Source organism: Choloepus didactylus, chromosome 5 (genome assembly GCF_015220235.1).
Source record: "Choloepus didactylus isolate mChoDid1 chromosome 5, mChoDid1.pri, whole genome shotgun sequence".
Taxonomy (NCBI): domain Eukaryota; kingdom Metazoa; phylum Chordata; class Mammalia; order Pilosa; family Megalonychidae; genus Choloepus; species Choloepus didactylus.
The window spans coordinates 158,378,408-158,392,126 of record NC_051311.1 but is presented as its reverse complement, the minus strand read 5'-3'; the positions used below and the strand labels follow the sequence as shown (position 1 = coordinate 158,392,126).

At 42.0% G+C, this 13,719-nt stretch overlaps 1 protein-coding gene across 14 annotated transcripts in view; it reads left to right on the top strand.

Moving 5' to 3' along the window:
• Positions 1-292: 292 nt before the first annotated feature.
• Positions 293-13,719, top strand: part of IKZF1 (IKAROS family zinc finger 1) — a 97,929-nt gene continuing 84,502 nt past the window's right edge. For 3 of the 14 annotated variants that reach the window (XM_037837191.1, XM_037837179.1, XM_037837183.1), the window contains exon 1: positions 406-652. The gene's annotated coding sequence lies outside the window, so the exon portion shown is untranslated. Of the gene's footprint in view, positions 312-401; positions 653-725; positions 1,237-1,384; positions 1,453-1,510; positions 1,530-1,562; positions 5,322-13,719 lie in introns of those variants that run through there. The other 11 variants (XM_037837190.1, XM_037837178.1, XM_037837187.1 and 8 more) reach the window with 10 other exon arrangements.

Sequence of the window (13,719 nt, the reverse complement as noted above, 5' to 3'; positions counted from 1 at the left end):
GTGCCCGCTCCCAGCCCCGCCTGGCTCGACGCCGCGCCGCGCCCGCGCGGGCCCCCAAGGGTTAAACGCGGGGTTCCCAAGGAGCCGCACCGAGGCTCCGCTGCCCTGGCGCGCGGCGCAGATCGCCGGCCACCAGCATCCCGGCGCGGCCGCCGCGATGCTGCACTGGAATGAGGAAGTGCAGTGGCGAGGGGAGGGCCCGGGCGCCGCCGCCGGGGCCGGGATCGGGCTGCGCGTGGAGGCAGCGGCGGCGCGCGGAGCGGGCCCGGCGCGGGCGAGTGGGCTGCAGGCGGCGGCGAGGGCGCGAGCAGGTACGGGCCGCGCGCCCCCGCCGCCGCCCGGACTTCCGTGGGGGCTCCGGGGGGAGGTGAAGGGGCGATGCCTGCGGAGCCCGGAGCGGCGGGGAAAGTTTGGCCAGTGCGGTTTCCCACCGCGGCACCGCAGTCTCTGGAGTTGCGGTCCGGACAGGCGCCGCGTAAGAGAGCAACGAAGCTGCGGGGCGCGAGAGGCCGGTCCCGCAACTCGCCCCGCGCCCTGCCCGCGCGAGCCGCCCGGCCCAGGAGTGTGTCTGCCGGCGGGGCCGGGCGGGCTGGGAGAGAAAGTCGAGGAGGGAAAGAGGAAGTGTGGGCAGCACTGAAGTTTGCAGCGCGGGGTGCGTGAGGCGCGCTCATGGTGCCCCGCGGGTCGCTCTCCGCGTGTGCAGGTGGCGGCCGGGCTGCCCTGGGCGGGGACGGGCTAGTGGGGAGGAGGCGGTGCCGGTGCGCGCGGCCCGAGGTTCCGACGGCGCCTGCTGCCCGGGTGCGGAGCTCGGCGCCCGGCTCTGCGCCCCGGGCGGTCCGGGGCGAGTGCGCGAAAGTCCAGGTCCGAGCCGGCGGGGGGCGGGGAGTGTGCAGGAGAAATGGGGAACAATGCGAGTGAGCAACTTCAGGAAGTCATTGTGAAAGACAGCTGGGACGAGCACCAGGGCCCAGGGAGCAGGGCACTCTAACAAGTGCCTGCGCTGCCGGCGCCCGGGGGCGGCTCCGCGCGCGGCGGCGGCAACGGCGGCGACGGCCCCTCGGTCCCCGCGGAGCGGACCCAAGCCCGGGCGCGACGCTCGGCCGCGGCGTGGCGGGCGAGGCAGGAGGCGAGGGCGAGGAGAGCGAGCCCGGCGGGGCAGAGGGAGCTCCCGCTCCAAAGTTGCTGTGCGTACCCCAGGATCAGTTTTGGCCCCCAAAGTGCGACGCAAAAATCCACGTGAGTTTTTCCAAATTGAATTTCAAAAGGAAAGCTTGGGTAGTTGGTGGATTTAAAAAAAGAAAGAAAGAAAAAAAAAAGAGGGGGAGAGAGAGAAATGGAAAGAAAGACAAGGCGGAAAGATCTTTTCCCCTCTGGTTTCACCCAGGTCCGCCCTGTCCATTCTGAAGACAGCGCTTCTCTCTGTCCGCGCCTTCAACGCGCTTGGCTATGAAGGCAGGTGCAGGAAAAGGCTGGCGGGGGATCTTCTGAGCAGACCCGGCTATTGCCATGAAGAGGATGCTATGCTCCAAGTTGTATATAAATTTATGTGTATATAAATACACACACACACATATATATAGTGGGATCAGAGAACTTAACCTTTTTAAACCATATAGTCCTTTATAGAGAAATGGCTTTCCTATTTTTTTGAGGTGAGAGCGTTTTGATTATACTCTAAAATAATTAGATCAAGTAATTATTTTACTCGATATAACCAACTGGCTTAGCGCAAAATAGGAATTATCCTGGTTTTGAAAAGTTAGGTAGAACTTTTGCTGACTGCAGTTTAGCTATCAGGTCATGAAACCTCAGGAAAACCCTCACTAATAATGAGGAAGCATATTATTTGTGATTATCTTTGAAATGTATTTTTTAGAATTTTTCAAGCACCGCTAGGATTTCTAAGGAATCTCGTGTGGGTGTGGTTATTTTTTCTTCTCATTTGGGGGCACCACGTATTGCATCTAGAGACTGAAAGCGGCATGTTTCCATAGGGTATGATCAAGCATGGCTTTCAAAGACAGTATCCATTCTCTCTTGGAGCTGGAGCCTGATTTAGAATTAATTGCAATGCAGAGTGCCTGGTTCATAATTTCCCGCCGTGCTGCAGACAGTGTATTTTAGCTTTGAGGGACCTTTTCAAGGTCTAATCCTTGTTTTAAACTTTGAGACAAAATGGTGTTGAAGAAATAATATCTCCTTGCTAGTCAAATAAACTTCTGTTCAAAGAGAAAAAAGTTTGTGGAAGTGAAAAATATGTAATACGTGTAATATTTTAGCTTTCATAGAAATTCAAATGATTTGAAGGATTAGTTCACTTTGGTTGTGAGCTGAGGAGAGAGAAACCTGCAGGAAAAGGTCTCAAGCTTCTTGAGTTTATTTCTTTGTTTGAAGATGGCTTTGATGATTAGGACAATTGTACCCATCTTTTCCATGGGAGTTTAAAAAAACAATTTGGGTATGGAGCCGAATATTCATATTCAGTCCCAGTGACAAATGTTAGGACAGAAAGATGTCCCTGCTTATAGCAGTGTCAGATAATATGCAGAACATGTTAAAGAAAATAACTTTGTACACAGTGTCACTTTTGATATATAAATAACGATGTCACATTTAAAATCCTGTACAATTCTCATTTGATATAATGAATATGATTCCAAATTTTCTTGTGTGTATTCCTTTTTACATAAAAGAACATGCTTTCTGGTCTTCTGCAGTTTACCGGACCCCTGGCCAAAGCATTTTATTGAATTAAATGGTCGTGTTTTCTTGCCTTTTTGTTTCATGGTGATGGTTGAAGGCAGGAGTTTTAGAAACACCAGGATTCCTATTTATTTAAATGCATCAGTGTTTTAATGGAAGTACTACATCTTCGAAAACTGCATATCCTCAAAAATTCGGGAGCAGCTTAGCAATAATAGCCCACCATTATGATATCACAGGATGAGACCACTAGATTCATAAATAAAGTATGGCTGTATTACTTTTGACCCTTTTGAGACGTTTCTTCACAGACTCCGAAAGAGATAGTAAACTGTGGCTATCCTCACAGGCATTTCACTTCTGGAAAAATCAAGCTCATAGTGAATTTATTGGCCAAGAGATCTACAGCCCTGGGACGCGGGGCACCAGTGCATCTTCCTTACTAGACTAGGAGCTTAGAGTTGAGAACGGCAGTTCTTTCGTCTTGAGGATTTTTGTTTTCCTGATTTGGATTTGTGTGTTTCTTGTTTGGTTAATGTAGTAGCATGCGATCAATACAAATTCCAAAAATCTTCAAATCAGAATACAGAAAATAAACACACACATGCTCTCTCTCTCTGTCTCACACACACACACACAGACACACACACATGTATTAACTGCCTGCTACAAGCCATGCTCTAAAACACACTCATCCCCACACGTACATATATTCTTCAAGATTCTGTGTTGTGAATGGATACCATTAATTAATTTATGATATGCACACAGAGAAAGAGAGAGCACACACACACAAGCCTATGTGAGAAAGCACTTGGGGGCAGGGTATAAAGTCTTCACCTCAAACATACCTAACCTGAATAGTAAAGTCCTTTTTTTTTTTTTAACCTTTACTAAAAGAAGATGGAGTTTCCTATTGATAATGGTGCATTTAGGCACTAAAGATTTTAGTATTTTGGATATCTGCCTAGTAGTGAATGTAATGTAACTGCAGTGAACTAAAAATTCGAGTGACGTTTTTGCATCTTTCCTCCTCTAACCTTGGGAATTATGAAAGAATTTCGCTATGAAGTAAACCCAGACTCTAGCTGCCTTATTCTAAAGGCGAGTCACATCAATGGATCCAGCTCCCAGAAAGCAAACCAAGACCCGCTTGGTTTTCCATTAACGCTTGCTCTCCTATGCCCCATGTCTGAGTCTGACAAGTTTTTTGGGGGGCATTCTGCCCCGATTCTGGGGAAGTGAGATGCTGCACTGCTTGCGCCACTCTTACCATCACTTCCTGTCCGGTGTCCATACGTGTATATTTGCAGACAACTCAGGTCATTTTGTGTCACAGGCGTTTTGTATAACCATTCCACTTTATAGGGAGAAAACACATGATGTAAAAGCAACAACTGACCCACCCTTTAAGGCTTTCAAACAGCACTCAAAAAGGCACATGTACAATTTTATCCAGGTCTTAGAAACTTTGAGTGTTAGAGTATCCACATAACACAAATGCACACAAACACATTGAAAATTCAGATAAGAAGCCTGATAGCAATGGGGTTTTGTCATGGACTCAGGCCACCCCAAATCAAGCGGTAGCAACAGTAACAAAACTGTTTTTATTGCGATGGTGACTCAGACTGGTTTCTTCCTATAGACCTACGGTTTTATTGTCCTTGGCAGTTTAGTAAGTTACTCCATGCTTCAGTTCATCTTTCTCCATCTCGTGTAATGTGTGTCCATGGCTTTAGCTTTTTAGTGTCGTCACTTTAAAGCTTTGACGTCATTTTTAAACGTTCCATGGTATACTAACACATATTTTTAAGATATCATGAAATGTTGACAGAGCGTGCTGTCTCTTATGTGTGAGATATAGAAGCAAACCAAAGAAACTTGGCAGAAACTTTCTAAATGGAGAACCGGGTGCCCTCTCTGTTTCCATGTGTCTCCAGTGGTGGGTACTCCTGAAACGGGCGGAAGGGAAAGGAACCGAGGCCTAATCTACAGGCAACTGTCAAATTGTTTCGGTTGTCTTTTTTTTCCTCCCCCTTCTCATACTTCACTCTGACAAATAGGGTGGCTTCGAAAGGTATCTTCAGACAACTACCTAGTGACAAACTGTTAAAACATGGTGACACCCCTAAGTCACAGGTGCGGGGGTCGTTTGTCTTCCCCGTTACAGGCCTGGCCTTATTTCCTTTCTCCCCTGGCCATTTCTAGCTTTGGGGAACTCACAATTCCTGTTGACTAGAGGGTGCACACTTCTACCGCAAGCCTGACGAATCAGACGTCCAAATAATTTCTGAACTCGTTCTGGTTAGGGCAGGAAGCCCGGGCTCCTTTCCTGTCTGTGTTTTCCTGAGCGAAAACTTAATCTTCCCTCCTTTTTTGCATATGTGGCCAATGGTTCCACCTTTCTCTTCACCCAAGTGGAGGGTGGAGGCAGCTGTGGAACCTTTGGGGAGGAGGAAGTGGGAGGCCAGCCCAGGAAGCAGCGTCCCTTCCCAGATGGGCTGTGGCAGCAGAGGCTCCAGCTGGCACTGGGTCCGCAGGGCCTGATCCTGAAAATCTGAATTTGTGTGAGAATTGCAGCTTTCCGGTGGCTTCTGGGAAGCAGAGACTCATTGGTGAGTGCCACCCCGTTCTTTGCTGTGCTTGCGGAGCTCAGAGTAGCCAGCGTTTTCCTCTTCTCTTCATCCCTTCATGTCCTTGCAAAATGGACAGCCGGCACCCAGCACCTTACCCTCACTCTCGCTGGCAGGACAGCAGGGGCCCTGCCGGGTGGGCTGTCTCAGGGTGATGGAGAATATCATTAGGCTGCATTTTCACGCTGTGCTTTCAGGTTGTCCCTGTGCTCCACCTCCTGATAGCTCGTGGCGCGGGGCCACAGCTTAACGAATTGCTAAAAACGGGCACTAATGAGTGGAAAGGTGCTTTCTTCCTGTCTTCTTATTCAAGTGTGCAATGATTCATTTTTCTTCAACAATCAGCTCACTGCTACAGGAAATCTGCCTCTCTTCCCGCCATTTCCCATCCCCACTCCTCCAAAAAATAATTAACATTAATGGACTTATATTGGGACAGAGCTTCTAGGGGTATAATGACAGAGCATGTGGAAAATTGACGAAGGGGCTTAATATTGTTGGTTCTTTCTTTCTGTCTTTCTGTTTTTGCCTTGTTTCCTGTCTTTTCTTTGTTTTCTTCTGTCATCTGTGGGTTTTTTGGCAGACTATTAAAACCAATTTAAAATAGCATAGTGTATTTTAAAGTGGCCGTACACACTTTGAAACAGATTTTTATGCCCCATTTTTTAGATCACACACAAAAATCTCCACTTTGAAGCATTTTCTGTTCATTTGAAATGTTTAAAATTGAACAGTATGATTTAGAGTCCTTTCCTAAAGCTAAGAATTTCACTGTGAATATTGATTTATCAGTTTTTGAAAGATTTTTGTTGTTAAATCAGGTTTTTCACTGGCAAATTTGGAGGAAATAAAATCTGACCATACCTCCTAAGTTAGCTCTCTAGACCTAATGGGAAAAAATGTTTAATTTAGAATCTTTAGGAGAAATGAAAATGAGGAATTGATCTTTTACAAACTTACTTCTGAGGCACTCTAAAATTTCCTCTAGTGCTTTTAATGGAAACTAGAGAGAGACAGCGACCCCCTAGTGCAAGCCTCACTTTTAGCCTGAAAAAGTGACCTTTTCCTCCTTATTTGTGCTGAGTTTTCTATAGGGCAGAAAATGAAAAGGAAACTCAAAGAGATTCCAAGTAGAAACACATTGAAAAATTCTGGATTCTACTTCATTACATTAAAATCATACAGTCATTTATCTCTAGTCATTAAAAGATAAGGCAATTAATTTCCATTAAAAAAACTGATTTGGAAATTTCAAGTACTTTTCTGCACGTGTTTTCCCGTTTTAGTATGAGGTTGTATATGTCTACCTGAATTTGAAGAATTTTCACTTTAAGAGCAAACAAGACTTTTATGAAAGATTTGTGATTTGCTAAAATAAACTTTAAAACATTGAAAATAAGTAATTTAAAATTATTTAAAGACTACTGAATAATCTGACTGTAGCGTTTTAAAGTTTTTCCTATATTTTGCTCTCTGCTGGACATGAGTGCTTTCTGGCAGATAAATACAGACATGCCAGATTTTTGCTGCCATAAAAATGAGGAAGTTCAAAGTTTCTGCGAGGTTCTAACAGATGAAAACTCCTCTTCCCCCCACTCCTTGCTTTCATAAAGAAAGTATAGGCTGAGGGTTTAATTATGGAATCTTTTCCAAGCAGTTCTGGTTGGGTCCAATATCCCCATTTCACAGGGGTGTGTTTTATGTTACAAGCCATGGGTGTGAATATCTAAGGAGGCTGTTCACACAGGACGGAATAAAATCAAAATCTAGAACTTTTCTGGCTAATTTGGTGTATCTACAAAGCCAATTCAGAATATTAAGTGATATTCTTTTCTGTAATTATTTGGTTTATTGCCCATAGCAATCAGTTACCAAGTAATTGGCACACTTATTCTTGCCTTTACTCCACTTAGACACAACTTAATTTGACTTCAGCTGAACCGTTTGAAGTGGGGGTGAACAAGGTGAATTTCTCAAGTACTAAACCTATTAAGAGACAAAGCTATGATTTAAGGAACCCAAATTTTGAATCCACATTGTATATACTATGAACATAGTTTTAAAATGTGTTTGTAGATTAATTTTTTTATAGTTTCAATTTTAAAAGTTACCTCATCTTAACTGATTATAGTAGATAAACTTGTAGGTTTTGTAAATAGAACTAATCTCAGAATTTGAGTCCTTTAGGGAGAATTTCTGATTAGCCCCCAAACCACGTGGCTCTCCTAATTTGCAAGATGTCTGCACCCTTCCTTTGTGGAGCTAAGACTAAATTCCCCTTATTATAGGTTGGACCAAATCGGCCTCTTACATTTCAAGGAATAAGAGATAAATAGATATCTGTGTAATGATGAATCACATGCGTTTGCTCTAGAACACATTTTCTCTGTGTGTTTTTCCCTAGATCTTGTCTTCTTCCCAGCTAGTGGGTAGAAACTGAATCTAAATAAAATGAAAAAAGTTGATAGTACATAGGACAGTGTTAATGGATCAATCAGTAGTTAATTTTCAGTGATTTTTCAATAGACATGTAAGGTGGGTAAACAATAGGATGTTCTCCTGAAGATCTGCGTAATTGTACTTAACTTGGATCCAAATAAAATATGGCTCTTGCTAAAGAAACTCACACAGCCCACATTAAATGTAAGTCAAATGATACTGGAAAAACATCAATACTGAGTGTGTATTTTTTTTTGAAATGTGAGAACACAAGTGACTTTTTCTACAGTTTACTTTGAGTTTTGAAACATCTATGTTAAGATATGTGTGTATGTTAAGATAACTTCACTGCTAAGAAGGTAAAATAATATATTCGTTGTGGCAGCATGTTGCCTTGCTGAGTAAAAAACTTAATATTGTAACTTTGTATTTATCTCTTTTGAAAAAAATGGAAAAGAAAACTTTGAAAATAATAGGAACATACAAAATATTTCTTGGCTACTCCATCTCTTCACTTTATAGTGATAAATTACAGGACATCAGTACTTTGGGGAACATCTGTGTAAATCATTATTTGGGGGAAGTTTCTGTATATTTTTTTTAAAGATCTGGTCTCATTTTTTTTTGCACCTTCAGTTCCTGGCCATGCATGAAGCTCTTCTAAAATCAGTAAGAGGGCAGAAAAGGATGATTCTAAACTTAGATTTTTCACTTGTTATGGAGTGTAAAAAGCACCATTTATATTTGAGGAAGTTACTTAGGAAGTGGCCTATGTTGACGGTCAAAATCAGGAAAAGTCCTATAAAAGCATGTGTAAATCTTGACTCTGTGTCTCTCAGGTGGTTGCTTAACGAGCGATAGTTAATTGTTCGTGAGCCAATGCTATAGTATAGAACATTTTACTAGGAACCCCCTCCTCCCCGTAAATGTGGATATTCACATCGGAGAGAGTCTACACAGCACAATTTGCTTGTCATTGCAAGGCATTTGCGGGCCACCTGAAACCCAGTCTGGATCTATTGCCAAAGCAAATTTGTGAACACAGAGAACTATCTACAACCCCATTTTCTCTCGTTTTTAAATTTTCTAATACAGTGTCTAACATCTTTGTTATACCTCGTTTTGAGACAGGTGCCTTCTTTAAGGCATTTAAAAACATTCTTCGGTGCACTTCCCCCTGTATTAAATACTTCTTGACTAAGAATGTTTTAAAACAACATGGTTTTTAGCTGTTTACTATTATAAGGCTTCCTCAGTTCCCTTTGACCCCTCTTTTGCATATCAGTTCCTGCCCATAGAAAAAGTGGGAGGACAGAATTACACGTCTGAGCTAGTCTGCCCTCAAAAAGAAGGTTCACGGTGAAGCAAACCAGCAGAAATTTCTGTGGCTCAGTTAAATATGTGCATGTGTGGAGGAGGGAGGGAGGTGTGTGAAAGCCAAATTGGATTCCCTGCTTGCCTGTTTAAATCATGTTTTTCATTGTTATTTGCACCAGCAATACTCTGTGGAATAATCATGAAAATGTGTAGATTGGCAGCTAATTTTTTGAAAAATGAAAAGAATCAGAAATGAAATAAGAGTGCTCAGAAGTTTCTGTGTTCTCCCAACCTGTTTGTCAAATTGTTACAAAAACCTATAAGGTGCTCTTGACGAGATACAAAGACCTTGCATATTGCCTCAGCTTTCTCTTTGAACGTGTCTTTTTTGTTTAAGCTACAGTGTAATTCACAGTGATAGGACAGATTTGCAAAAATAAAATCTACCAGCCCAAAGATGAAAGGACTTGTCTCATGGCAAGAATAATTGGTTTTATTAAAGAGGACTGTGACCCAGGACATTTTAAATAGATTATAGGCTTCCCTGATGTACCCACCCCCTTCCAAACAAGCATCTTGAGTATATAAGGAAATAGCCCTAAATAATGACTGTGACTCCAGTGCAACTTTGCCTATCAGAGAGGGAAAAAAATCAGTAGCATAAAATGGACCAAATAACCAGAACTTAACTTCATGTTACAGAAGTTCTGTGACGAAGTTTGCCTCAATTGCAGGGCATTACAAGAACACGCTTATTTTCTGGGACAATATAGTTAACATCCATTCCTTGTCTATCATGCATTTGCAACTGGTTCTCACTGCACTTGGCCGTGAAGTCGTTAGAGGCAGGAGGGTACAGTGAAAAAGGAGTTACTCTTTTACAGCCTGGGGTTCAAAGCTCAACTCTCCTGCTTATTATACTGCTGTGTGTAGCCTTCGGTTGGTTACTTTCTTTCTTAGCCTCAGTTTTCTCATCTATTCAATGGAAATACTCATTCCAATCTTTCAATATTATTGTGAAGATGAAAGACATGCATTTAGCAGATAGGTATGGAATGTCAGCTCCATACTGGACACTGTGCTGGAGCTCAAATAAAATAGTGGACAAGACAGAAGTGGTCCATGGACTACTTATAAAATGCCAGGTTCATAGTTTGCTTCTAAAATGCCAAGCACATAGTAGGTTGCTTAACTAATTCTAGCTAGTATTATTATCCTTTCCTTTACCATGTTTTCCGGGCACACATAAGGTGTTCTAGAAGTGTTAGGAAGCATTACTGGACAGAAAATTGGGAGGTGAAAGACATTTGCTTTAAAATAAAACAAGTAAATAAAAAATAAGTAAGTAATTAAGTGTAAGAAAGATGTTTAAATCTTGGAGGACTAACATTTCTTTAAAGCTTGTAGAAGGGATATGTGCTTAAAGAACATGCTAATTTTGAGTGGCCCTTAGTAGTTCACTGCAGCAAGTTTGGCAGGTTACATACTTAGCAGTTCTTTAGTAGCCCTGAAATTTAGGCAGCTGGAAAAGTAATACATTGTGGTTCTTGAGAGGCCTCTGGCTTTTGATTTCAACTTCTGTTAGTCCATACGCACCTTTTTCTCAGAGAACTAATCAGTATGATCAAAAAGTCCCTGTATTTCAGAGTAAGTACTGCAAAGAGAAGGGTTTAGGGCAGAGCAAAAGGGAGTAGGGAGCCTGCAGAAGCTGCAGGAGGTCTGGGGCTGGCCATGCTGAGCCTTCCCAGTCTCCACAGTGCCCCTCACAGGCTGTGCTGGGCTCGTGCCCATCCCTTCTCTGAGCTGCTTGCTAACTCGCAGTTGGAAAATGAGGACAGCACACATGAAGCGTTGCCAGGGCATCTCACCTGGAAGCAAGTGCCCAAGGCTGTTGGATGTTTCTCTCCAGGAGACAGCCAGATTCTGATCCCTCATAGTAGGAAAGAAAGGCAGGGTCAGGGAGGATATTTCAAAAAATTCTCACCGTCCTCAAGGGAAGCTCCAAAGGGTCAGCCTAAAAGGCAGGGCATGCTGGGGCAGTCATTCCATGTTTCCCTGGCTCAGTCCTTGTAGAACCAGGTATCTGACTGCTTTGCTCCTTTCCTTCAATTCTTTGGCTTGATCTTCAACATCCCGCAGGTCTCAAAATTTATTGATATGCCAAGTCTATAGAAGTAAAACTAGGAAAGTCCAGTTTGACAACTGTTTGATCAGTAGGACGTGAAAGAGAAAGAGAGGGAGAGATTGATGGAGAAATTGCAGTGACCAGAAGGAAAGACAGAGAACTGAGCTTCCAGATCAGTGATCAATACTGAGGAGGAGAGGAGGACAAATGGAGTATGACAACAGGCGTGGCTCATCCACTCTCCTAGGGGGACAGCCATTGACAGCGGCTGTCACGTCGGCCCTCACTTATCTCTGCATCTATTTCCCCTTGTGCAAGATTCAGAACTGCTCGCTCCAAAGAAACAATAAAAGCATTCATGTTTAGAAGAATTGCCTAGATGAAAGTATATTTACTGACACTGGTGTATTTTCTACCATTGATATGTTTAGCTCCTGCCTGAAATTGTTTGGGTTTCCCATGCAAAGTAGAAAACCACAGTCTGTTTCTGAGAAATGATTATTCCCTTATGGCATCTCTCTTTGCAGACCTACTGATCTTGGTATTCATTTAGGTTAAAGACGTGTCATTAATTAGCTTTCGCAGCCAACTCCTCTTACAGAGTGTAAGTTCCTTTATAACTGAGAGCAACCTCTTCAAGCATACATTCCATCTTCTGCTTGATACAGTACTGCTTCCATGTGGGAGAAGAGGGACTTAGTAAGTGCTTTATAAAAATAAAGAGGCTGGCTCTTATATATGTTAACAAGGAGGTAGGATGGTATTTAATTGCCCTTTCAAAACACTTCAGGGCTGTCCTTTGTGTGCTCCTGTCTTGAAAGGGGCTGAATTTTCTTTCCCTTAAATACAGTTTCCCATTGTTTGAATATTCCTTTGCTCTTCAGCTAAAAGCAAAGTCATTTTTGCCAAAAAGTCACTGCGTTTTCATCACAAGAGATGCGAATTTGGAGTTTGTGGCAAACTTAAGGAGTTTGGCAAGTTACCTCCTGTGATGTCAGACAGCATTGGCTGCTTAATTTGTGGGAGCCATTGCAAAATGAAAATGCGGGGCCCCTTGTTTGTAAATGATTAAGAACTTCAAAATGGCGGTGGCAGAACATTAGACCATGAGGGGGACTCCCCTAAGTATGGGGCCATGTGATGAAGCTGCCCCTTAACCTCAAGAAAGGGTTGGCTGAGAATGTGTAGGAAAATGTAATTATGTTTCAAAGCTTCATGGTGGTGGGGTTTTGGGGGTGGAGCGAGGGAGATTGGTGATAGAACATTTTGTTAAAACTTGAAACCAGCCTCTGTTGACACAAATCCAGAGTGTCTGTAACTCAGTGTGTTCAGCTCCATACCACACTCTGTTGTGCCAAGCGTGCAAAGACTTGCTGAAGCAAGGCTTGTTCCAGGAAGGGTGGTCTCGGGCACGTGGTCTGCTCCGTCTGGCTGAGACTCCAGGAGACACGTGCATTACATTTGCAAGATGACTGCTCAAAGTCAGGGGGTTCCCACACAGCCAAGTCCCGTCTGTGGAGTTCATTCACATTCTCTGTTGTGATGTGTTCTTACATCTCACTGCCTGAACCAACTCGTGTGTAAAGTGTAGCTTCAGTGTTTATCGATACAGTCCTCTTACAGCAAACCCCAAAGTACTTACGTAGGGGAGCCATACCTGGGCTTTAGGAGACATTTTTTTTTCTTTCAACTGAAAATAACTGAAGTATGTTATAGTAGAGGATCCATTAAATAATTCTTTTAATTGAGTAGTGGGCAGCTGTTAAAATGATGCTGTTGATGTATATTTGGTAAATAAAAAGATACTTGTTATATTAAATGAATATTTTATAACAGCATGTTTGGAATACCTTTAGTATCTTATTTTTGTAAAAAAGTGTGCATATATATAAATATATATACACATATCTACATAATAGATATATACATATATATGAATACATTTAGTATCTTATTTTTGAAAAAAGCTGTGTGTAAATATAAATAGATATGCACATATCTACATTTATAGATATGTACATAATAATATATGACTACATATAGTATTTTATTTTTGTAAAAAGCTGTGTGTAAATATAAACATATGCACATATCTACATATATATAATATATGAATACATTTAGTATCTTATTTTTGTAAAAAGTATGTGTATATATAAATATATATGCACATGTCTGCATATATAGATATATAGATATATAATATATAAATACATCTAGTATTTTTGTAAAAAGCTGTGTGTAAATATAAATACATGTGCACATATCTACATATATATGCATATATAATATATGAATACATTTAGTATCTTATTTTTGTAAAAAGTATGTATATATAAATATATATGCACATATCTGCATAATAGGTGTATACATATATAATGTATGAATACATTTAGTATCTTATTTTTGTAAAAAGGTGTATCTATAAATATATATACATATATCTACATAAATAGATGTATACGTATATAATATATATACACATATATAATATAT